At 53.3% G+C, this 25,672-nt stretch overlaps 1 protein-coding gene across 50 annotated transcripts in view; it reads right to left on the minus strand.

The window, feature by feature from the left end:
• DAB2IP (DAB2 interacting protein) overlaps positions 1–25,672 on the minus strand; it is a 216,321-nt gene that overhangs the window by 35,824 nt on the left and 154,825 nt on the right. For 3 of the 50 annotated variants that reach the window (XM_077968113.1, XM_077968118.1, XM_077968109.1), the window contains exon 1: positions 11,321–11,917. The exons of 43 other annotated variants lie outside the window; for them this stretch is intronic. The gene's annotated coding sequence lies outside the window, so the exon portion shown is untranslated. Of the gene's footprint in view, positions 1–5,409; positions 5,577–11,320; positions 11,918–25,672 lie in introns of those variants that run through there. 4 more of the 50 variants (XM_077968117.1, XM_015116926.3, XM_077968120.1 and 1 more) reach the window with 2 other exon arrangements.

A 25,672-nucleotide genomic window follows, 5' to 3' on the forward strand; every position in this document is an offset into this window, starting at 1 on the left:
CCTGATGGTTCTGCAGTCAGGACTTCAGCAGACTCTCTAGGTCAGAACATGCCAATTATGCTTCTGCCTGTCACAGCCAGGCAGGTCCAGGGGCTGTGCTAGAAATCTCTGCCCACACTGGAAGGAGAGAGAGTCTGGACATGGTCAGAATGAATGCACTGACCTGCTGGGAATCAAGCGGTAGGACCTAAACAGGGCAGCGCCCTGCCTGGCATGTCCAGCAGAGCTCTCTCCCCAAGCCCAGCTTCGCCCCGCTGGTGTGGGAACTGGCTGCTCAGAAGGCCAGTGCTCACTCCTGACCCAGCTAGGATCCCAGGGGAGAGGAGAGGAATGTAGCCGCCTGGTGGCTCCCAGGCCCCTGGGGAGACAGAGCCTGTCCTAAAAAGGCAGAGAGGTTGGCTGCCCTGCCTGGGAAGTCTTCCAGGGATGACAGGGACCAGAGGCACAGTCCCTCTCAGCCCAGGGTTCCCTCAGGTCAAGGTAAGGGGCAGGTCCTAGCAGTCACCAAGACCTAGCTGTGACACCCCCATACACACAGAGAGACCTGGGCTGGGAGACAGGGAGGCACCTGGCCTTCTGCCCTCACCCCTGGGAGCCTGTGCTTCCCCCCTACATGACAGGGCTGAGCTGGCAGAGGAGGGTCCACACTCTGCAACCAAAACAGGAGGACGGGGCAGCTCATTGCTTGCTGTGAGGCCTGATGTCCTGTGGTGCCCAATACAGGCTGACTGAATGAATGACACTGTGGCAGCCTGGACCTAACAGCTACTTACTAAGCACCTACTCTGTGCCAGCTGCAGGTGTTCTTACCAAAGTACACACATCATCTCATGGCCTTCTCCCAACAACTCTGCACAAAAGGCAGCACTGACCCAGAAGAAAGGGAGAACAGGTATTCAAGCTCAGGTCCCATGAGCCCTGGCTCATGGGGCAACTTTTCCTGTACACAGACCAAAAGGTTCACTGGAAGCTTTAGGATGTTCTCTTAAGAGGAAACTGAGGCTTGGAGAGAGGGAGTGGCTTGGCTAGGTCACATGGTCCAGAAGTGACAGCTGGGGTTCTAACGGCCTGGTCAGCCTCTGTGGGACACTCCTGGCACCGACCGCACAGTGGGTCAGGCCTGGAGGCCAGGCCTCCAATCAGCCCAGCACCCCAGCAAGGGCCTGTTCCTCTCCCTGCAGGAGTCTTTGGTCTCTATCCCAGCTGTATCTAAGGTCTATCACAGACCCTAAACAAGTTTCCTCCCCTTTCTAGGTGCCATTTCCTCACATGCTGACCTACTTCAGAGAAAGCCACAAAAACCCTATGTCAACTGCCTAGAACATAAGGGACCATAAAGTATCACAACTGCTACCAACACCGCCACCATCACCTGCAGTAACATAATAGTAACATCTCACTGCTGCCTGGGGTGACTTGGGCCAAAGTTCAGGAGACCAGGGATTCCAGAGGGCGCTGGTACTGGCTCCTGAATGAGAGGCAGCCTTCAGCATTCTCTCCCCGTATAAACTGTGCAGTCCTAAAAAAACATTCAGGAACACATTTACCTTTCCACGTCTTACTTCTTTTTTTATTTTTTTGCGGGGCGGCGGGGCGGCGGGCGGGGGGGCGGTGCAGAGAGAAGAAACAAAAAACTTTCTATCTAATCCCCCAAGTCATCCTGCAGCCTGAATAATTTCGGGTTTTTAATCAATAGCTGTCAGACTTGTCAAATTACTTTGGGGACTGCGAAGCAGTTTTTAAACATTCATAAACCTCAGTAGAACAGCGAAGTGCCCTGAATTTTAAAAGAAGAGCATCCAAGGAACACTCATTGACGAGGGTGAGTGGTGGGCAAATTGAAAGTGAGCTGCGGGCTAGCTGCCCCTGCCCCTCTTGCTTCTGAGCAGGGACAACCCTCCAGCCCTCCTTGGCCTGTAGGAAAAACTACCAGGCTTGGCCTGGCCGCTCAGAAAGTTTAGGGAGGGTGACGGTCCCCCTACCCCCAGCATCAGGAAAAAAGCCCAACTCCCCTGCACAGCACCTGGGGCTCCAAGCCCAGGCACAACTGCAGCAATCCTGAAGCTCCCAAGCTGTAGAGCCCACCACAAAAGTCCTAGCCCGCTGGCCTCCCCCAGTCTCTCCGCTGGGGGCCACTCCTGAGAATGTTTCAAGGCCCTGACCCTGGCGTTCCCTCTCCTTGAGCTCAGTCTGTGTCTGGCTCCTCCTCACACGTGAACACACCCATGCATCACGGCCTGAGTAGGACTGGTTTCTAACTGGTCCCTGAACCCCACCCGGGACCATAAATACTTCCAACAGCCACTCAGGGCCCTGGGGATGCAAGACTCAAGTGGAAAATGATCATGAAACAGAAGAATAAATGAGCTGAAAAGTGAAGATTTCCATTCTCCAGGAAGTGCTTCCCCTCTGGCTTATCTAATTCCTCCCAGCTCTCCACATCCAGGAAGTCCTCCTTAGCTCATGCTGGGCCCCCCCACAGAATGCGGGGGCAGAGGCAGCATCTTCTTCCATCTCATTTCCTCCACCCAAGACCTGGGCGCCATGCCACGTTACTTCCTGGGACCATGTGGGCCATTCATGTTGGGGTGATCTAGGGATGGCCTCCTTCCCTCATCCTTGAGGGCCAGGTTTCCTGCCTCAACCAAGGACCAGCCATTTGTCCGCAGAGCCCCAGCTCCTGGCATTATGCTGGTTGAAGGTGGTAAGCAGGCATGGTTCCTTAAAAACACACACACAAGACTCTGTGACTTTGGTCAAATTAATTAACCTGTGTGCCTCAGTTTTCTCATCTGGAACACAGGGACACCACCACCTTTGGCTCACCTGACCTGCAGCGAGCTCTCCATACACAGCCCCAGTAATCAGCCCTGGCTGCCCCCATGGCCATCCAGGCTGGGCTGAGACTGCCTTCCGGGGGCATTCTGTCCCTTTCTGCACGCCCTTCCTGCCAGCACTTCTCTGGATGCTCCTGGTTTCTTCCCAGGCCCAGGACATTTCCAAGATCTGTCTCTCATTCTGCCCAGCAGATCCTTCCTGACTCTCCCCACAGCTGAGCTCTCAAAAAGCCTCTCTGCCAACTGACCCCAGACTACCTCACTTGCTCCACCCCCTCACCTTGAGAGCAAGCTCCAGAGTACAGGCAGTTTTAAGCACGAATCTGAAAGACCCCCATTTAAGAAGAGATGGACAAATCTATGAACAAATGCTGGCACCCTAGACTCCAGCCCCAGTGGTCACTCCAGCACAGCTATTTCTTCAATTCCAGCCACCATTTGGGACAGAGGCTCCCTCCTTCTTAGCAGCCTGAGCTCAGAGAGACACAAGAGGTGAAGATCTGAAAGGAAGGAGCACTGGGCCAAAGGAGTGTGCACCTCGGGTGGGCCTCTCCTGCACCTTAGCTTCCTCCCATGTCAAGTGGGTTGCCCCTGCCTCCTGGCAGAGTTTGGGAAGATACATCATGCTAAGGCACCCCACCCCATCCCAATCCTGGGCAGAGTTGATCCAGCCACCAGCACAGCCACTGAGCACCTCCACTACATCAGCAGGAGCATATGAGGCTATGGGCCTAGGGATGTCAGCTGCCCATTCCTCCCAAAGCCTGAGGTCTGGAAGTCTGCATGGGGCACCAGAGCAGCTGCTTCTCAGACTGTAACTAGCAGGAGACAGCCAGGAGTGTTCAGCAGCAGCAAGACAGCAGGAAAGCGGCTGTCAGTAAGCCACAGGGTTCCAGGCCACTGGCACGGGCAGAAACTCAGAGAAACCATGTCAAAGAAAACCAGGAGTGTGGCTGCTGAGTTCCTCCTGCTGCTAGTGACCATGCACCAAAGCCACCTGTGGCTCTCAAGTACCTGCTCAACCACCACACCACAGTGAGCCCACACACCTGGGAAGGGCACAAAGGGCACTGGCTCTGCACCTCTGACCCTCACACAGCTAACTGCAGCAAAGTGTGAGGCTCTGACACCTCCAGGGGCTTCCCAAGGCCAGTGTGTCAGACTTCACGTTCTGCCCCTTTCCCCCACATTCCACACTGGCTGACTCCAGGCTAAGCTAGCCCTGTCATTTGCCACCTGACCCATAGGATTCCAACTGATAAAGCAACATATTTAAAATCCAGCTTTCCAAGGTACGTTTCCAGGTCCCAATCCAGTCATGCCAGCCCTGCTTGGCCCTATCTGGCTCATCATGCTAAACTGCATGCCTCTGCTCAAGGGGTTGCACTACAGCAGCCTATGCCCAGCTCAAAGGCCACCACCTCCACGAAGCCTCCCCCAGAACTGACAACTCCCTCCAGGGTTTGCGCCTATGCACGCGCCCTCTGCTCTGAAGCAGAGGCTCAGAGAGGTCAAGCAGTTTGCCTAAGGTCATGATTCACAGGCACAAGGGAGGAGCAGGACACCTGGCACTCGGGCTCTAACTCCAAATTCTCTTCACTGCCCGTCAATGCCTCAGGTTTTCACCAAACCTACAAAAATCCTATGACCAAATGCACCAACTTTTAAGGAACTACAGGAACCCTGGGTCACCAGAAATATACTGAGCCCTGCCTTTGTCACCTCCTGGGTGGCTGTCTGTAAAACAGTGAGGACACCTACTGGCAGGCAGTCTCATCTGCCCCCAGCTGTGGTAATAAAGGTGGTTCAGACCAACCTGCACTGAGACTTGGCTGTAACAAGCCCAATCCTTCCCCTGACTTTTCCAGAAATGGGTACTTGCCCAGTAAAGATGCTACCACACCAAAGTGATCTGGCTTCTGACAACTGTTTCAAATATTCAAGCAGAGCCAAAACACACTCCTGGCCCAGACACAGTCTTCCCAGTCTCCCACCCGCCTCCACCCCACCCAGCAGGCCTGGGCCCCATGGACTAGGGAGTGGAAGCAGGAAGGGAGAAGAAAAAAGAAAGTTCTGCTGAGGAGCTGGGGCGGAGATACCATGGCCCCCAAGCCCCAGTGCAGCCCCACCCAGCCAGCCAAGGGTTCGGCCACTCAGAGCAAAGGCCAAGCTCCTCAGCTCAGAAAACTTGTCAGCAGTCCCTGGTATTTCCCGGTTCTCAACGGAGCACACCATAGGGGCCACCGCGCCTGGCGGACGGAGCGACTCACACTGGGCTTCCTCTCATTTTAAAAACTAAAAACAGCAACAGTGCTCTTCTTGGTGTACCGCTTTTTCGCAGGGCCATCCTAACTGCTTCTACATTCTGGGCCGGCAGTGGATGTCTGCGTAGAGGGGCAGAGACGGCATCCCAGGGTGCTCCAGAGACCCTCCTGGGACCAGCTCCTGTGACAGTCGCTCACTGAAGGTGTCTGCTGCCACCCAGCTCATTCAGGTCTCCCTGGGCCCTGAGACTGCCTCCCTCCTGGCTTTCCCAGCCTCCCTTGTTCTAAGCTCCACTCAAGCCACTCACCATCCCTCAGCACGGCCACCAGGCTCGGGAAGCTGAGTGGCCGGGTGAGCCTTCCCGCTGTCTGCTGCTCCTGGCTGGCCCCAGCCAGCCCAGCCCCGCCCAGCTCCCAGACACGCCACTCCAGCCCTGTCCGCTGGGACTAATCATGGCCAGTTCAACAAAGGCTATGTTCCAACTCTCTGTAATGTGCTTTTAAAGGGCCAGTGTACTACTTGGGCCTGCTGGGGTCTTAAAGGTACAGGTCCCCTTTTCCTGTACAGGAAACAGGAAAGCAGAAAAAAAAAAAAATCCAAAACTCATGATCAGGTTAGAGGCCCTCGGCTTCTGAGGAAGATTTTAGACACAATAAACAACAGAAAAAATTCAAATTCCAAGAAAGTCCTAAAGAGCTCAAAAACAAAACAAGGAAGCTAAACCTCAAGAATAAGAGACGGGATAGTGGCCCTCTTTGGGCACTATGTGCTGGGCACAGCACTGGGTACTTTATGGCCCAGTCTCATTTATTCCTCACCACTCCACAGACAGGCATTACCATTGCCCCATCTTTCAGATGAGGAAGCTGAGAGTGCAGGGACTCCCCAGCTCGCCAGAACTTCACGCAAGTCAGTGGCAAAGCTGGGCCACACCCCGTGAGGTCCATCATAGCCAGAGTATTCCTCCCACCTGCTCCCTCCACGAGGCCCTGACTGCTCCCTCCCACCTGGACCACAGGCCCCAGCTGCTCCACATCCTCCAGTGTCTCTCCTTCATGAGGAAGAAAGAAGGGGGCGAGATGAGGAGTCTCACCTGTCACAGGTGCCCCACCACCAGGCTTTCAGTTTGAGCCTCAGAACCCTGTGAGGTCGGGTCTATCTTTTCCTCCATCTTCCAGATGAGAAGACTGGAAATCATGGCTTCTGACACAACACGAAAGAAGAAGAACACTAGGGGAAGGTGAAAGCAGAGAAAAGCGGGGAGTCAGAGGGAGCACGCGGGGAAGAAAAGGCAGGTGCAGGGAACCAAGGCAGATGGGGGCAACCGTCCTTCCAAGCCCAGGACTCAGGCAAGCTGGCTGAGGCCCTTCCACTGTCCACAGGAGTGGGGCTTCTCCTGGGGCAAGGGTAGGCAGGGCCTGCCTAGTTACTGGAATAGGAGTGGGCTGGGGAGAGGAAGGGAAGAGAGACTTGACTGTCTGGGTCTCAGCACCTGGTCTATGGTACCCTCAGAGAAGCATGGGCCATTCTGGCACCTGGAGTGGCTGGGCCCACAGTAGGTTCTGTGTGGCTATCTTCTTTTTTTGAGACGGAGTTTCACACTTGTTGCCCAGGCTGGAGTGTAACTGCAATCTCGGCTCACTGCAACCTCTGCCTCCCGGTTTCAAGTGATTCTCCTGCCTCAGCCCCCCAAGTAGCTGGGATTACAGGCATGGGCCACCACACCTGGCTAATTTTGTATATTTTTTTAGTAGAGACGGATCACCATGTTGGTCAGGCTGGTTTCGAACTCCTGACCTCAGGTGATCCACCCACCTTGGCCTCCCCCAAAGTGCTGGGATTAAAGGTGTGAGCCACCATGCCCTGCCCAGTGTGGCTATCTTCGGTCAGAAAAGCCAAGGCCAGGAGGCTGCTTTAGGCCTAACTCCACAGGGGCCAAGTCATTCAAAGATGTAGTGCCCTCACTCTGTTTCTATGATGCCTGGAAGTCAAATAAGTTTCAGGACGTGCAGCCTGATGGTAAAGAAGATGAGCTCTGAAGCCAGGCTGTGTTCCAACCTGGACTCTGCCACTTGTAACCTGTGTGGTATTGGACAGGTTAAGTCACCTCTCTGGGCTCTCTCAGTTTCCTCCTCTGGAAAATGGACATAATAGCATTTACCTCATAGGATTGCTGAGAGGATACAGAGCAAAGCCTGGCTGAGAGTGAGTGCGTAACAAACGCCTGCTTTCAGCTGGCGTGAAGGAAGCAGCCCCAGGATAGCTGAAGGCACAAATAGGAAACTAGACTCTTGGGCAGTAACTGTGGCTGAGTCATTTCTTTCTCTCAGCCTGTTTCTGACCCTCAGTGATTTCCAGGCAGGACCCCCCATCTGCTACCTCCCAGATCCCTGCTCCTTCCCACAAGAAGACAAGGACAGAAGGCGAGAAATACTGAGAAAGGCTGGGCTGTGGCCCAAATCCTTTGAGGCCTGAAAACAGCCTGCCTTGGCTGCCCAGGCCCAGGCTAAGCAAGTCTGCTGGGTAGGAGGGGCAGAGCAAGAGGGAAGCGAGAACCCAAAGCCACACAGGCTGTCAGGAGGTAGCATAAGCACAAGGCTTCGCCTCTCCAGTGGGGCCCCGCCTCCAGACCTCTCTGGGTTTGTCTTCCACTGCTCACATGTGGTCATGGCATGTGATCCTGCTGAGCTCACCTTACCTATGGGGAGTTCTGCATCAGCCATAGGGCCACCCTACATGCCTGCTGCAGAAACAGCCTCCACAGAAGCTAGAGGCTTTGCCGAAAGCATCCCCAAGACTTGACAAGGTTCAAGGCTCATCCTATCTTCCTGGAGCCAAATGCATCTGGTGTGCATGTGGGGAGAGGAGTAGGTGTCCAGCATCAGAGGAAATGGGTGGGTGGGAGGCAGGAGGAATGCCTTGGAGCCCTGGCAGAACATCTGGCCACTATTCCTGAGAGGCAGTAGGAGACCTGGGTGCCTTAACCTCCCTGCTTACGGTGTACCTCACCCCCAGGATTAGTCAGTAAGGAGAGGCCCGATTTGGGTATTTGGCAGGCCCAGGCTGCAATTCTGGTCGTGTCATTTAGCAACTGTGGAACCCTGGACAAGTCCTTTTACTTTCCTGAGTCTCAGTTTCCTCATGTATAAAATGAGGTAATACACTATTCCCTGCAGATAACAGATGTAAAAACATTGGTTAACCAGGAAAAGCATTTAACAAAGCAATTGGGAACCCAAAACTCAAATATCTGCGTGCCATTCATTCAACAGACACTGAAACCCACCAGGGGTCCAGCAGACATTAGGTTATCTCCAGCTATGTGTGCCAACCTTGCACCCTCAAGCCGATGCATTCTAAACCCTCCCCAGAGCCAGCAAAGTCCTGGGGCAGGGTTGTTGGGGGTGAGAGTTAGTGTTCCTGGCCACCAAAATATTGTGAAAAAAATCTCAAACTTCTCCAGAAGCCAAACACATAAAGAAGCCTTCCAGAGAAATGCCCTTGGTGTAAAGGAAGTCTCGTTCTGCTCTGGGAAAGACACTTGAGGTAAGGCAGGTTCCAGGATACTCTGCGTGGACCCACAGAGACTGGGGTAAGGAAAGGGGTTGACAGGGGAACCAGGGTCAACAGACTCAGTGTTGAGTCCAAAAATGTGACACGGCACAGTCAGCGAGCTTTCCAGAGTAGGTGGAGAGGGCTGAGGGAGCTGGGAAAGATCACTGGGGGGAGCCTATCAGTGCTCCGGAATCAGAATCTCCAGGCTGAGATGCCCTGGGTCAGCTGCTGGTAAACCCACGCCGTGGACAGAGAACACTCGGGCCCCTCTCCAGCCCTCCCCTCCTCAGCATCCTGGGCTGGCTGGGTCCTCACGCACTTCTCTGCTCACTGCTGCCCCCGCCACCTTCTCAACTCCTTTTCCTACTCAACACACCTGTCTGTTCCGACACCACTGGGTCTCCTTGAGGACACCAAAGGCCTCCAGGTTGCCAAAGTTAACCAGTTTCTGTGCCTTACTATCCCCTGAACCCAGGCCACCGTGCTCCAGGTTTCCTCTGTTCTCACAGGCTTCTAGCACCTCACCTCCCTTCCTCCGGGTGCTGGAGTTCCTCAGGCCTGTTTCGGAGACACTCTTCCTTAGCACAACACTTTCCTTTGGTGATTGTATCCACTCCCATAGCTCTAAATACCTCCAGCATGCTCATGACTCCAAAGTGTATTCCCAGCCCTCCCCTCCTCTGAGCTCCGGACACATGCATCTCCATGCCGGCCTGACAGCACCTCCAGGGCATCTCACGGAACCTCACATCTGAAATGTCCAGCGTGGAGCCTCAGTAGCAAAGCCAGGAGCCCTTCCTTTCCCTGGCCTTCAGAATCCAATCCAACACAAATCCTCCTGCTACCTCCTCTGAAATCCCACATCCCTGTTTACTCCTCTCCATCTTCCCCAGGCAGCCTGTTGTCCAGGCAGCCTCCCAAACCACTGGGCTTCCCCCTACCCCTACCAGGGGTCAGAGGGACCTTTCAGAAATGCAAATCAGATTACTGAACTCCTCACCTTAAAAGCCTTCAATTATTCCCCACTGCACTGAATAAATGTGAACTGCTCCCCAGGTGAAAGACGTTGGCAATCGTGACCTACCTACTTTCTGACCTCATCCAGCAACACCCAACGCCCCCCACCACACACACCAAAGTCTGTTTCCTGCTCAAGGGCTGTACTTACTGCTCCCTAGGCTAGGAGTTCTTGCCCCAACACACTCAAACAGCAAATTGGCGGGCTTCTGGCATCTTCTGCAACTCAATCCTTCCCTGACTGCTCCATCTACACAGGTCCTGCCCTGCCACCGTTACTCCCCGGTGGAACACTTGGTTTGTTTCCTTCATAGCATCTTGCTCATGAGGCTAGCAAATATTTAAGTGCAAACGATGTGCCAAGCACTATTTAGGCACTGGGAAGACAGGTGCTGAACAAAGCAGACAGAAATCCCTGACTCACATTTCAGTAGGGAAACTTCACTCAATCGGGAATCACTTTTTTTCTCCGCTTATTTATTATCTGCCTCTCCTGTCACAAGGTAAGCTGTGTGTAGCCAAGCTCTATGTGTTGTATTTCTGTGTCTTAAGAGAGGGTCTGACACGGTGCAAGAGCTCAGTAAGTCCTGATGAAATCAAGATGCAAAAACAAAGACCAGGGCAGCCAAAGAACCAAACTCCAAACCCTGAGAGACATACATGAAATCAAGAGCCTGGTCCTGAATGCCTCCCATGGCGTCTCTCCCTACCCCTGGGGGCCTCAGGTGGGAAGGAAAGCTTCTGTGACACCCCAGCCTTCTGGGGTCAGACAGAGGCACATGTGGCAGTTTCGTTTAACTGCTGGGGAACAGGTGGATGACTGCAGGCCTGAGGAGTTAGTGAGGCTTCTTGAAGAGGCTAGATCTGAACAAGGCCAACCTACACCTCCCTCCCAGATCTAGGGAGGAGGAAAACAAATTTGTGTTTTAGGGCTCTGATATTCTTTGCTCTAGCAGAAAAGAAGAAAAAAAAAAAACCTTTACTTTTTATTAGTGTCTGGATCAATAAAAGTTTCAGAAGTAAAGCTTCTCTCCTGCAATACTAACTGCGAGAGAGAGAGAGAGAGAGAGAGACAGACGTGGATTGTTAAATCTGTCTTGGAAAGGCAGGGCTGGGAGAGTGCAAGGGCACAGGGGCACCGGCAGTTTCCCCCTCACCTGTGCTGGCAGCTTCTGGCTAAAGGCCCTCATTAGCCCCGCAGCCTAGGGTCAAGGCCCATTCCTCATAGCCCACCTAACCAAATGCTGGTTCCCTGAGCCTAGGTCAACAGCCAGGCTACTGGACGCCCACCATTCAGGTGCCCCACAACCTTGCCTGCTTGGCCTTCTCTGAGCTGCACCCTAAAGCTTCTCCCCAGCCCACCTCCCCACCTAAAGGCTGGAAGCTCCAGGAGGGCAGGGCTTGCTTCCCTGGAGGAGCCAGGTTAGCAACCCCAGTCCCCACCTTCACTCTTCTTCCCATGTCCGAGGGAGTCCCCCATTCAGTCCCCCAAGCCTTGCACTTGCACAGCACACCAACAAGCCCTGTCCACTGAGGACTCAGTTCTGGGACCAGGCCTTGTTGGAGAAACAGCTCCTCACCCTCCAGCCCAACCCACCCCCATCCAAAGCCTGTCTGAACCCATACCAGGCTGGAGACCCACCTACCCGGGAGGAAGTTTCCTTGTGGTGTCTGTCCTCCCTCCCACAGAACTTCAAACAGACCTTTGTGGTGGGAGCGCAGGCCTCTCTGCTGACCTGGTCCTGGGCACTTGCAACCCCTGAGGCTCTGGAGCCAGATCTGGCTTCCGAAGATGGCCAGGTCTCCAGTGAGCAGGCCCTCCGGCCCGGCCCAGGATCTTACCGAAGTTGTCACTAAAAAGTCCAAGGCCACAGAGGCCCATTCCCAAGGGTGGTGCTCACCCAGGCACCTATTCTAGACAGATTAGGAGGACTCTCGGCCGGGCCGGCATCTAAGAGGTGAGCCTAGGAGAGCTTGCCCTTCCCGAAAGGCACGTGCTGAATCTGTGTCTTCCAAGCTGAACTTTCAAAAATGACTTAAATAAACACAGTGATGACAACATCTAAAGGTTTCCGTGTCCTTCAGGAAACAAAGTGGAAAATTACAGTCTTCCATACAGGTAACCACACGGCACAACCTCCAGGTCCAAGAAGACGAGAAACACTCCTGAAAGCAAACTATGGCTTCCAGCCACGGCAAGTCTCCCTCCAAGGGCCTCTGGGCAGGGTGCAGGCCTGAGCACAGAGCTCTGGGTCAGGAAAGAGGGAGGAGCCGTCCCGACAGGCTCCTCCCCTAAAATGCTGACTCCGCCCAAGGTCATCTCCTGCCCCAAGCCCCGCCTCTGGGCCTTTGTATTTGCCATTCCCTGGGCAACGCTGGTTCCTCCTTTTGGTCTCAGACCCAAAGTCCCGTCCCAGGAAGAGGCCTTCCCTGATCTCTTAACTAAAGGGGCAACTACCATCTCCCAAGTTACCACCCTGCTTCATTTTCTCCACAGAACTACCCTTAAGTCATCTTGTTTGTTTCTGTCTTTTACCCACCATGAAAATGTCCGGTCCACGAGAACAGGGACCTGCACGCCCAGGTAAGCCCAGCACACCTCGAACCAGAGCCTGGCACAAAGTAGGCACCTGACAGATGTACTGAATGAATGCATTTTTCAAGCTGGTCTGAGCCAGGTCAGCCAGAGCGGTGGAAGGCAGGAGCAGGGGAACCAAAAGATTTGGGGGCGCGCCAAGGTAACCTCACCCGAGCACTGCTCGAAGAGCATTCCGGACTAATGTCGGGCTGCGCCACGCCCCAAACCCTGTCCAGCCCGGAAGCGGCCGGCCCGGGCCCCAGCCCCAGGCCCAGCCCCAGCCCCAGCCCAGGCCCGCCCACCCACCCCGCAGCAGCAGGCCCAGCCCTTCCCAGCATTCCGCGGCCAGCTGCCCCCAGCTGCAGGAACTTCCCGCTAGCGACCTGCCGCTGCGCATTGGGCACGCGGCGGGGGGAGGCGGATGCGCAGGCCCCGGTGCGGGGATTCGCGGGCCTCTGCCTTGCAACCCCTTCCCCACCTTCGTGCGAGTCTGGGTCCCCACCGGCCCCGCCAGTCCCTCACTCACCCGCGGCCTGGCTCCGGCGGCGCATTCCAGTTCGGTCCCGCTGGCCCTACCCTGGATTCGTTGGGCTTAGACCAGCACAGCCCAGAGACCCAAACAAGGCAAAGGCTCTCCCTTCCCCACATTTCCATTCAAACATTTTAACAAGTGAACACAACTGAGGTCCAGACAAGGCCAGGGGTTTGCCTACCATGATCCCCTAACCCGACTCCCCACCCCGACTTGGGACTAGACAGCCTAAGATGGGAAGGGCACTGGGTTCCCAGGAAGCAGTCCCGGGTTTTCTCTTCTGGAAAGCACCCGGCTAGTCCAGCAGGACAGAAGGGAAAGGTCGAGTGCAGCGAAGGAGACGACAGGCTGGTGAGCTGTGTAAGCTGCCCAGGTTCCTGAGTGCGCCCAGAAGCCTGTGGGCAGACAAACCCCTGCCCCACCTGCTGGCCTGGAGATTCATCCTTGGGTCACTTACCAGGCCCTCACAGAAACAAAAACCCCTAGGGGAAGGGCACACCCAGCCAACCAGGTATTTTTGCCTGGGGTCACCCTTTTTCCCACCCCACTAGAGAAGCCACTGCAATGGTATCCACTTACTGAGTCTCTACCACATGCAGGGTATCATACCGTCACACCTCCTTCACTTACAGCCACCAGCTAGAAGCGCTAATCCAGCTGAGGCCAGGAACCCGAGGCTGCACAGCCTCCTGATGTAAATATGAACAGAAGCCAGTGGAAGAACAAGAGCCACCCCTTGGTGTCCTACCTAGGTCCTGCCCAGCTCCTCCCATCCTCCACCCTAAGGCATCACAGACCCCAGGCCAGTCCTTGGCAGTTGCAACCTGCTCCGGTGTTTCAGCAAACAACTACCGAGCTCCTACTAAGCTGCAGGCTGTGTCAGGCACCTACTGTGTACAGGCAGGCAGGATACCATCTGGGGTTATTGCAGGACTGGTGAAGAGGTTTTACTGTGACCCCATCAGCAGCCTCCAGCCTGAAAGGTCCCTGACTCATTCCATCCCCTGCTGGGCCCTAGGCTCCAGGCTCAGCTCTGCTGTGCACACAGGCCAGGCGATCCAACACCACCAGTCTGGCCATATTTGCATCTGTCCACACCTCCAAAGCCAAAAGAGCTATCCAGCTCCCGCTACTGCCTAAAAGCCTCCCAGCCAGAAGAGCACTTACAGTGTCCTGTCCCCTTCCTTCTGAGTTTTCCCTCAGAGCTGTCATCTGTTTATCCAATGTCTTAATAAAATTTCCTAGCGGGGGAAAGGTGAAGATAGAGTCTCAGAGAGGTCCTGCGGCCAGAGAAGCCCACTTTGGCTCCAGAGCAGCCAAGCCAACAAGGAAGGCGAAAGCAGAGTGCATCCTCTGAGCATCACCTCCCTCCAGGGTGCAGGCTCCAAGCCAGGTCTGCTCCCACTGATTTCATAATCATGGCAACAAACAGGCAAGGCAGATACTGCGACCACTTTATAGATGAAATCAAGTCTGGAATAGCTAAGTCATTTGCTCAGGTTCACCCAACTACATCTGAAAGTGTGCCTCACGCCTAGACAACTGTTTTTGCACTTTTTACTAGTCCCCTCTTGTTTCCCTCCTTAATCTGAATACTCCTTCCTCCTGGAAGCCCTCCTAGATTTCCCTCAGGCAAGAAGCCATCCCCTGATTCATCCACACTGTTAAAACATCTTGTTATAAGAAAACAGGGCCCTATAACAGGGCCTTTGCCTCTGCATGACAGCTCTCACAGGAAGGAGTCACGCGCTAACAAGAAATGAGCCTGCATCTGAGGGTCAGGATATGTCCATCTCCAGTGGGTCTCCTACCCTCACCAGCTGTCTGCCATCACTTCCTCTGTGCCCTCCTTCCTAGCCCCTGCTCAGAGGTCTGCATAACCGCTTGCAGGCTCCTTTCAGCAACATCTTGAGTAACACATAAAAGTACTGAGTACACAGTGACCATTCCTGGCCATGTGTAGTTGGGGGAATTTCAGAGGCTGCCCTGATCCAGTCACTCCTGGTTTCAGCATCTCCCGCAGCCACAGAAGAAGCCCAGAGCCTTGGGCCTCGCCCGTCAGTAGGTCCTACCTGTCCCTGCACACTCCTCACCTTTATACCTGAAGCTTATCACAGGGAATAGTCACAAGGCCTGCCTCCTTTTTTAACCCTTCCCCGTGCATGCCCTGCCTTTCTCACAGTCACACCCTTGCTTCCACGAGGTTCCCCTCCTGCCCCCATTTCTAATTTTCATTCACCTTTCAAGGCCCAGCTCAACTGCCCCCACCTGAGGGAAGCCTGCCCAGTGGCCCCAGGCACAGGAAAGTGCACAATCTCTCCCTCTCTCTGCCTGAATTCCTGGTCTGACTCCCCTCTCCTGGCTACTACTGCCTACCCTGCCAGGCCTTCCTTGGGGTCTGTTCATCTCTGGTTCTCAGGGCCTAAGGGACTCCATACATGAGTGATGGAGACACACACACTGCAGGCAGTCTTCTCTAAAGAGCTCAGGATGCTCCTGTCTTATCTTCTTTCAGATCTGAAGATGTCCTCAGCAACTGGGCTAGGCTCTCTGGGGAAGTCTGGAACCCTTAACCCTCAAAAAGCTTTCCATTTCTTTGAGTGACAAGAGTTTGGGCCACGACTGTCAAAGAATACCTCCAGGCAATGCCTGTACGTCCCGTGGGGAGAGATGTATAAATCCTGGGAGAGGAAACATCTTTTCTTTCTAGAGGCTGAGCAGACGACAGAGGCTCTTTCTGAAGGAGGGTGCTGCTAAAACCCACCAACTGCCTCAGGATCCGTCTGTAGGACAGAAACAGGTACAAGGCCGGAGAGGGATGCCCGCCCTGTAGCAAAGTCAGCCCAGGGCCTGGCTGTTCATGAACAAGGGCTTTTGAAGAGACCACAGTTGTACCACAAAGTACAAGAGACCACAAGGGCTTCTGAAGGGACCAGTTGTACTTAGCTGAATGTGAGAAAACAAACTTGGTATTAGATTGAGGGCCAACTCAGGAAGTAGTTTCAGTACACCAGCTGTTAATTTATGTGAGCACATCTATACTTGCGTGGCTTTATCATCACTAACAAAGAGCAAATGTGTCCTGGCACCTGCTATGTGTTTTATAGACATTATCTCCTTTAATTCTCCAAAGAGCCATAAGCTGTGGGTATCCATGCTACCTTTTAGTAAAAATGAAGCAGAAGCACAGAAAGCTTGGAAAAATTGCCCAAGCTCACACCGCTAATTACTGGTGGGAGCTGGGATTCTAGGACCCTCAACAATCTGGCCCCAGACTGTCCCTCGGATCTGAGTTACCAGTGTTCAACACTTCAGAGCCTCTGCTCGCTGTTCCTGCCCCTCAAGCTCCCCACTCACCTAGTTTTGAGCTGTGTGGGTGGTTAATTTACATCGTCAGCCCACAGCCTCCCCACTCCCTTCCTCCTCACCACCTATTCAGTTCCCCTAGCTCAGACCCCCTTCTCCCTCCAGACCAGCCAGCTGGACTCCCGCCGTCTGGCTACCTCTGCCCCACTACCAGCCCGGTCACATCATCTCCACCTGCCAGGCCCCCAACCAGTGTCTTATGGCGATGACTCCGGCTGGCAGAGAATCCTGGAACCTTTTCCCCACAGTGATGTTGACACATGTTCACTCCAAAAATGTAATGTTTCCATCAAAACATTTAGTGGGAGTAAATTCCCACCCATGCAACATCTCTAAAAAATATAGAGTAAATTTACTCGAACAAGCAGTGAGACATGGTCAGCATTTTTCTTTCTTGGTTGTCACAGTGCCAAGTGCTAGGCAACACCCAGCACAGTGTGCCAGGGGTTGAATGCTACCAAGAGGCAACGGAAAGAGGACGGTTACAGTTTATGAGCCTGTGACTGCTGGTTCTACTGTATAAGACGCCGGGATCAACCTGGGCAGTGCCCTCAGCCCTGGCCCCCAGAGAGTCCAGTGCCACTAGCTGGGCTCCCACCAGAGCCATTTCTGTGTCTGTGGCTAGGTCATTTGCTGCTTAGTCCCCAAGTCCTGCTCCCACCCCACCAGAGTAGGGCCCAGCCATCACCACACCATGTCTACACCAGGTCCAATGCCTATGTTCACATGCATGCTTCCTGAAAGGTCAGGGAACTCAAGTCTCCCTAAATACTCCCCAACCCTGAGACCAGCAATAATATTGTGGGGTAATGCAGGGAGATCCTGCTGTACACCCAGACCCCATGGCTGCCAAAAGAAGAGATCTAATGCCAGGTACTGCAATCCAGGTGCCTGGAAGTCAGTGGTTGTGGGTAGGTTCCAACCAGCCCCAGCCCCAGCAATCTGAAATTACTGTGAAGCCAGAACAGTCCATTCTTGGGGCAAGTCCAGCCCTCTACAGCAAGAAGCTGGAGAAAACAAGGAGAGGCCCATTGGCCACCACTCTGTTCCCACTTCCCCATGTAACCAGACAGCAATTCTGTAACAAGACAGCATTTATAACCATTATGCCCCACTCCCTTAGATATTCCCTACTTCAAGGATGGCAGAGGGGCAGCCTCTGCTTTGGTTTCCTCCCAATGTTTCTCTCGACTCCATTCCGTACAGCCATCTGGCACAATACTGCCACGCGTGGTATTAACCTCCTCACCATGACATGTGCCAGAGGGAGAGATCAATGTTCCCATTTTACAGATGTGAAAACATGTGCACCAGGGTTAAACAACCAGTCCAAGGCCACCCAGCTGGGAAGGGAGTGTCACCAGGAACCAAACAGGTGAACAAGGTCTGTCCTCAGGAAACTGGTAGTTTAGTAGAGAAGGGAAGGTACACAAATATTAAGACCAAACAAAAATCATATATAACAGGCTGTGGGCCCAGAAGACGTGGTGAAACGTGTCCAGGGCAGGGCCTGGCCCAACAGGGGGCCTAGAGAGACTGCAGGAGCATTTCCAGTTGGGAGCAGGGAATCAGGAAAGGTATCTGGAGAGGAGGATGTCCAAGCATATCCTTCTTCAGAGATCTGTGTCCCCACCAACTTCTGTGCCTGGCACATCGTGCACACTTCTCATTGCCAGGAGGGTTAACCCTGGGCAGGCTGCTGGCATATACACTGCAACCCATCTACAACCGGACAGCCCGGCCCTGTGAGGTATGTCAAATTATGCCTCCTTTACACAGGTGGGATCAGAGGAGCAAGGCAGTCAGGTTCTTTGCTCCCAGTCACACAGCTAGAAAGGCAATTGTGTCTGACTCTAAGGTCTGCCTCTCCAACAAGCACTTCATTTCTCTAAGCCTTAGTTTCCTCATCTGCAGAAACTCTGCTGCAGACGTACCTCCCCTACAGACGGGTGTTGGACATTAAATGTCTAATACCTGAAGCCTAGGTCCCTGGAGGTGGTGACCAGAGCCTGGACCTACATTGGCCCAGGGACCCTGCTCCTGTAGCCTGTTGGGTGAAAAAGGAGAGGGTGATAGGTTCCATTCACTGGCTCCTCTCTTCCTAAGCCAAGGTTGCCAAGGAATGGCTACCAATATGGAGCTATAATTGGTGAGCCTAGCAGTGCAGGGCCCAGCAACAGACCCGGTGGGTGATGCTGTTGCAGGAAAACAGCTGAGCACAGCAAATATAGCCGCTGACCCAATTCAGTTCTGTTCTGTCTTCGAGAAAATAATTGAGTTTAAATGAATAGGTTTCCCATGTCCCCTCCGGCCTCAGGAAGGGTGGAAAGGGAGAGCAGGGAGATAGGAACAGTTCTTCAGGCTTACTGTTGTTTATTTTTGAGTCATTAGGCCTGTGAAAAGTTTTTCTTTCTTTCTTTGGTGGCCGTGGGGGTTGGACATGGCTGGGAGGCAGCAAGGTGGAGTGAGAACCACACAGCATGGAGATGAGGATGGAGGTTCAAGTCCTGACCTTACCAACAGCTTTTTGGAGTGGCCCAGCCAGTCTCCTCTGGGCCCCAGGCTCCTTATCTGTAGAAGGGGAACACTACAACCCCACACACACCCACACACCTCCCAGGGTTGCTGGGAGGAGACTTCCAGGGAGAAAAGGAGTCTGAGGTGAACTGAAGAAACCAATTCTTTGCCCTATAGGAATGTAGGCCCACTGAGGCCACATCTGTTTTAAAAGAAGCCAGAAATCTAGATTTTCAGGTGAATATTTAAGGTAAATGTTTTAGTGTTGGTAACTGATTTTAAACCAACAAAACAATAGAATCTTTCCACCCCATCGGGTCAAATGAAACCTGTCTGTGGGATACATCTGGCCACCAGCCATCCATATACTACCTCTGATTTAATGACAACGTATGTAAAGCAATTAATGACGTGCTAGAGTCCTCCCACCTGTTTACTGACTTATAATTTCTTTGATGGAGAGGCCAGGCCTACCCCACTTGATAGCAGAGGTGAGGGGCACCCTCCTCCTCAAGGCTGGACTCCTTCAAAACTTCAGAGGAGAACATGGAGGGGCTGCTGCCCCCACATCCCTTACTGCAGGAAGGCAGGTGGGTATGCTAGGGCTGGTTTTGTCCTAAAAGTTAAGGGGACCTGGGCTCACCTCCTGCCCAGCCCCAAATTCTCCCCTAGGGTCTCAGCTTCCTTTTCAGCAAAATGGGGATTTCTGAGAGGACCAAATGAGAAAGAGAAGACTTAGAGATAAAGGGTGAGAACACATGTCAAGTGTCCCCAGAGAAGTAGTGCCACCCGGTGGAAAGAGCCTGTGAGCTGGCATTTCCTCCTTGGCTCTTGGCTGTGTGAGCCCAGGAAGGTTACCTAACCTCTCTGTACTTCAGTTTCATCCTCTGTACACAAGAGATAAGAATCTTTGGGATACAGAGGTGTTGTGAAGATTAAATGAGCTGATGACTGTCAAGTACCTGGGAGGAAGCCTGGCACAGAGCAAAGGACTAAAAAATGACAGGCATTGTTACTATTGTTGTTGTTATCTTTAGTGAAAAGCATGCCAGAGAATTATGATTGGGTGATTACAATAATGTAACACAACCAGGCAAACTTGTTGTTAACAGATGAGGCCACCTATAATTAGCACAATTATTACATATGCAAATGCTGCTGCTTAAATACTGGAATAGGGTGTTCTTTGAAGTGTGTTTAAATAACCCTTTCCTCTGGCTGTCCCCACTCCCCAAATCTCATTTACACTATCAATATCATTAACAAACATTTTCTTCATAAAGCAAGAGAGAATTCCACACTAGTGCATGTTGAAATCAAGAAGCCCCTTCCCAGCCCATCTAGAGTCATTCTAGAGCTCCAGCTGCAGTCCTCCCCACCCTCACTGGCTCCTCTGAAGTTGGGCACTAATGCCCCTCTCTGATACAAGGAGCTCTGGAGGGTTGGAGATGTGTTCTTGGCATGGAGCAGGCCCTGTATCTAAGAGGATCTCAGTAACATTAATATGACCCGTGAGTTCCCTATTTGTCGGCATATCACAATGCCTACCTCACATCTGAGGAAACCCAGTCTTTGAGTTAAGGAACAGGCCCAAATTCACACAACTAGCAAGCTGCAGTGGAATGGGACTCAAACTTCGATCAGACTCCTCCCTCTGGGGTCTGCTGTTCTCACTACGGCCTGAAACTGGAGTTCGCAGAGACCTCTCTAACTGATGAGCCCACAGGGTAAGTTACTCCAAAACTTATCACAGCATGCGTCTTAGAACCAGGGGCATCAACAGACTGACCTGGGTTTTGAGTTGAAGAAACTGAGATTCAGAGAGGTACCATAAATTGTCCAAGGTCCCACGGGAAGAAAGGAGAACAAGGGCCTAGAACCCAGGGCCTCGTGCCCTGGGATCGCTGCTTTTGCACTCAGATCTTTCAAAACAATTCCCTAATATTCTCCCCTGTGATAGTTGGGTTGATACTTTAACCATCCCCTGTATGCCCTGAGCCCAAAAAAGACCCAGGCAGACAACAGGTGCTTATGAAATGTTTGCTGAACTGGACTGTTTTCTTACAAAAAAAGACAACACTGAGCAGCTGGAACAGTTAAAGCATGCAAAGGATGATGGGTGGTGGCTCAGGGACAAGGGAGAAGGCAGACAGCCCTGTGTGGGAGAAGGAGATGGAGGTGGGAGAGCCTGGCTACCCTCAGCTTGGGAAGGCTCCCTTCAAAGCATTTCCCTGCTGGATGCCTGCCCAAGAGCAGCTGATTCTCGGCTGTGAGGGAAAAGGAAATACACAAGTGTTAACAGATACATTAGCTCCTCACCTGCCCCTGCAATGGGGGCCCCCAACATTCCTTTTCTCGCCATTTCTTTGGGCCCAGAAAGATGAGGTCATAAAGTGGTGGAGAGGAGGGCCCAGTCTCTTTCTTGCTCCGCCAATCAAGCTCTTCTGCTGGGCCCCCCATCACACCTCCTCACTCCCCTGATCCCTGGCTTTTTGAATCCTAAGGGAGCCTTGGCATTTACGGTGAAGACAGTTGCCCTCACCCTTGCCACACCCCCACTGCCATGCTAAGGCATGCTGGCACCTCTATGTGTAGGCACTCTGCTAAGCCTCCCTCTTAAAACACGTTAATCCTCACAAGTATCCTAGGAAATGGTTACACTTTTTGTCCCCATCTGACAGAAAGGGAAACTAAAATTCACGACAGAGCAAGTCACCTGCTAGAGGCCACAACACTGGGAAGCAGATGCACCGCAGCCAGAGCAGCTCAGGAGCCTGAACTGTTACATCAGTGTCTCTGCTCCCAGGTGGGTCCCGAGGGATCCCCAGATGGGGAATGGAGGTGAGGGGATAATGAGCATCCAGGCCAAGAGCAGGACACAAGTTACCACCCCTCAGAGCGCTTTATCCTGCTGGCACTCATTCAACTGTCCCCCTGCCTCCAGGCAAAGCTATACATAAGCCTGCAGTTTAAGTGCAGCAAAATATTTTTGAGACCACCCCACATCCCTACTCCTCTCCACCTCCTGTCCCCAGCCCACCAGCATTCCAGGGTGGGGACCTGAGCTCCTAGCAGTTGGTTGAGCTTGGCTGGCCTTGGCACCAGTTCCTGAAGTACAGTATGAGGGAGTAGGGTGGGGAAAGAGATCCTTCCCCTTGAAGATAAAGGGGAATACAGGGCTGAGCCCTCAGTCGCCAGCTTCTTCCTCCCGTCCCAGATACGTTCTGTAGAAAAAACCCAACTAAGTTTCTCCTCGCTCCTTTCACACTCTCACAAAGCAGAACACTTCCAACATCAGATGTGGTGCGGGCAGGAGGGGTGGTCCCCACACACCAAGCAGGCGATCAGTTGAGCAGCAGACACCAGCCAGATGTCTTCTAATTTTGTTCCATTCTGACACCATCTACCTGGAGATACTATCAGATCCACAGGTTGAGGACTCAGTCCCCAAGACTATCCCCCCATCTTTCAGATGCCAATTGCAAGCCCAGCGTTGGTTTACCAGTGCTTCCCATCGACTGGCTGTAAACTGGGTTTCCCATAACCCTCTCTTTGGGTTTGATCAATTTGTTGCAACAGCTTACAGAACTCAGGGAAACATTTACTTCTGTTTGCCAGTTTATTATAAAGGGATACAGATGAAAAGATGCACAGGTAGAGGTCCGTGGGCAGGGGCGTGGAGCTTCCAAGCCCTCCCTAGGCACCCTCCAGGAACCTCCAAGCATTCAGCTATCTGAAAGCTCCCCAAGTCTTGTCCTTTTGGGTTTTTATAAATCTTCGTTTCATAGGCATGATTGATTAAAGCACTGGCCATTGGCGACTAACTTACCCTTCAGCCTCTCTCCCTGTCCCAGGGGCTATGGGGCGGGCTGAAAGTTCCAACCCTTCAATCCTGCCTTGGTCTTTTCTGTGACCCCTTTCTGAAGCCACCTAGGGGCTGCCAGCTATCAGTCAACTCATTAGCATATAAGTAGACGTCACTTTAGAGAATCTAAGGATTTCAGGAGTTGTGTGCCAAGAAATCAAATACTGTACATATTTCCCAATGTCATACCCTTCCATATTTACCCTTACACATGGCCAAGGACTTGCTTCTAAAATCACTGATCTATCTAGGTCCCATCTCTTCTTAAAATCCTTCCCAGCTATCTTCAGGATCAAGTCCACACCCTGCTGCCTTCCTGCTACCTTCCCCTCTATTCCTTGTACTCTCCAGGCCCAACACACAGCCGCCCCATGCCCGCGCCCACTGATACCCAACTATCTGGCGTGCCCACAGCCCTTTCCCTCCCTCAAGGGAAACTTCACCTTCACCCTGTGGCGCAACCAACTCAGTGGTGCCTTCCTTGAGCCCTGGTGGAGTCCTCACTCCCTTCTCTGTTCAAGCACAGACCCTCTAAGGTGAGGTCTGTTGACCCATCTGTATTCTCAGCCAGCAGGAGCCCCTGAAAGCAGGGATTGGTGTGACTGTCCCCTGCTCCCTGCCCATAGCAGAGCATACACAGAGGAAGCACACAGGAAACAATGGCTGGAATCTGCTGCATTGGGTACCCCAGGGTCAGAGGCCAAATCTAAGGGTGACCCTGGGCAGTGGAGTCTCCTGGAGACAGACCTGACCATAAGCCCCCGAGCCAGGTCAGACCAGGACCCGCCAACTGGCTCTCCTAACCTGGCTCGTTAGGGGAATATGGACACTGCCAGGCCCAATCTTTCCATGGATGCCTGACAATGGCTGTGTCGAGAATCACAGGAGATGAAGTCATCGCTCCCAGAAATAGGCTGATTAAGAAGACGTGACGGCAACGCAAACAGCAAGGCTGGACACACACACACACATACACACATGCACACACACATACTCACTCACCATGTGTTTCTCCACCCTGGGAAGCTGGGCCAGGCCTGAGCTCCTCTGGGAAACAGAAATCGTGCCAGGAACCAGAGCCAGCACAAGAAGCCTGGAGGCAGCTGGTCTTTGGGAGTGGCTGGTGCCGGGGGTGCTCTCCTCAGAGACTGTCTTGCAAGGGTTCCCCGTCCTGACCCACACTGAAGTCCCTGACCTGCCCCTCGCCCTCTCAGACCCCCATGGTTCATCCCCTCCTTGGCCTCACCCCTCAACTCCAGGGTAAAATCCTACCCACCTTTTTGGCCCCCCTCCCATTCCTGTCCATCCTAGATTCTGGGACGGTGGGACCGTCTAACTGGCTGAGACAGGGCTCAGAAGCCACAGACACTGGGTTAAAATCCTGGTTCTGTCCCGCTGCAGCTGTATGACCTTGGGCTAGTAAATCCACATCTTCTCTGAGCCTAGTTTCCCCATCTGTAAAATGTAGACGGCAATGTGTCCACATTATGGGGTACGATTAAATGTTTGTTCGTTTACCAACTTTCTGTCAGGCCCTATTCTAGGTGCCAGAGACACATTAGGGTACAAGACATAAATGTTCTACTCGCATGTGGCGTGCAGTCTAGTGTGGGAAAAGTACACGATGTATGTAATAACATCAAATGAATTCAAGAGCTGGGGACAAATGCAGAGCCGGGTCCAGACTGGAGGGTGGGAGGGGGCTGTGTCTGACCGGGTGGTTGGATTAACACTTGAATGAAGTGGGGGAGCAAGCCACACAGGTATCTGGACAAAGTGTTCCAGGAAGACAGGAAGAGGGAACAAGGACACAGATGTGTGCTGGAGCTCTCCTGGGGCAGGGAATGGGGAGGGGTGTGGGAAGTGCAACTGGAAAGGTAGTCAGGTGCTGCCCACTCAGGGTCCACAGGAAGGAACCTGAGTCATAACAAGTGAGTCCTGGACAGAGAACAGACTGAAAGGGGAGCAAGGGTGAATACGGAGAGACAAGTCTAGGGCTCAGTGCAGGGTCCAGTAAGGAGCCGTGAAGGCAGGACACAAAGCACATAGCAAGGGTGTGTCATCTCAAGCGCCAGCACAAGGGAATCCTCAGTAAACAATCCCCCGTGTTGTCCCTGTCACTATCCTCGTTACCATCAACATCCTCATCATCCCCAACATGGGCCCAGGCTCTGCTGCTCCCAAGGCAGAAAGACTGTCAGGCAGACCTGCAGAGAAGCCCTGGGAAGTGGGCAGGGCTCCCTGCCCCATTTGACTGATGATGAAGTACCTTGATCAAGGTCCCCCAGCCACAATGGGCAGGGCCAAAGTGCCTTAAGCCAGTGCTCCACCTCGAGTGGGCTCCCCAGCCTAAGCAGACAGATCTTCACCATGCGCCCTCCTCTCCGCCCTGCCCCCGGGCCCAATCCTCAACCAGCTCTGTGTCTTCATCCACACAGGGCCTCTATGGGGAAAACACTGTACTCTAAATGAAACAACAGCTCCAAGTGTCTGCACTGCACAGGTGTCAGTTCTTTCCCACCCAGTTCCTTGCTTGCTGAGCAGGAGGTGCTGCAAGCCCCATCAGGTGAAACCAGGGTGGGGAGACTTCCTCCCAATCTTAGCTTACAACCCGCTTCCTCCAGGGCTCCCCTGAGCCCAGGCCACACTCCTCCTTGGACCTGGCTCCTGGCTGTCCCCTGTTCTGAGCAGCAGGGAGAACCGTAGGTAGAGACAGTCTCATCAGGGGTGGCAGGCACCTCTCCCACCCCTGACTGGGAGCTCCTCCAGGGAGGCAGGGACTGCAGCTGATTCCTGTCTCTGTCCCCAGGGCCAGGCACGGGTGAGCAAGAACAGAAATAACTCAATCCCGAGGGTCCCTTGGGGGAGCCCTGTATGCACTCGAAGCCCTCAGCCAGCCAGCCTGCTTGTTGCCTCCCCCTCTGCTGGCTGAGGTAGCCCATGGCCTGAGTCTGTGTGGCACTGCTGGGAAAAGACCATGCCCTCTTCCTTTCACAGCCACAGACTCAGTCTATGGAGGGCCACCCAGCCCCACTGCTATGGGACTAAAGGCTGTGGGTGCTGGGAGAGAGGGCTCTGGGCCGTGGCAGCTAGGCTCCCTCAGCCCTTCTGCTGCCCAAGGAAGCAGGAGTATGCTGGGT

Source organism: Macaca mulatta, chromosome 15, assembly GCF_049350105.2.
Source record: "Macaca mulatta isolate MMU2019108-1 chromosome 15, T2T-MMU8v2.0, whole genome shotgun sequence".
NCBI classification, from domain to species: Eukaryota; Metazoa; Chordata; class Mammalia; order Primates; family Cercopithecidae; genus Macaca; species Macaca mulatta.